Below are 487 nucleotides of genomic sequence, written 5' to 3' on the forward strand. Positions count from 1 at the left end.
AAAAAAAAAAAAAAAAAAAAAAAAAAAAGCCGGCGGGAAAGCCGGCGTGGTGGCATGCACCTGTAATCCCAGCTACTTGGGAGGCTGAGACAGGAGAACCCTTTGAATCCGGGAGGCAGAGGTTGCAGTGAGCAGAGATTGTGCCATTGCACTCCAGCCTGGGCAACAAGAGCGAAACTGTTCCTTTTTTGTTTTTTTGAGACGGAGTCTCGCTCTGTCCCCCAGGCTGGAGTGCAGTGGCCGGATCTCAGCTCACTGCAAGCTCCGCCTCCCAGGTTTATGCCATTCTCCTGCCTCAGCCTCCCAAGTAGCTGGGACTACAGGCGCCCGCCACCTCGCCCGGCTAGTTTTTTGTATTTTTTAGTAGAGACGGGGTTTCACCGTGTTAGCCAGGCTGGTCTCGATCTCCTGACCTCGTGATCTGCCTGTCTCAGCCTCCCAAAGTGCTGGGATTACAGGCTTGAGCCACCGCGCCCGGCCTGGCTGG

This window comes from Piliocolobus tephrosceles, chromosome 18, assembly GCF_002776525.5.
Source record: "Piliocolobus tephrosceles isolate RC106 chromosome 18, ASM277652v3, whole genome shotgun sequence".
NCBI classification, from domain to species: Eukaryota; Metazoa; Chordata; class Mammalia; order Primates; family Cercopithecidae; genus Piliocolobus; species Piliocolobus tephrosceles.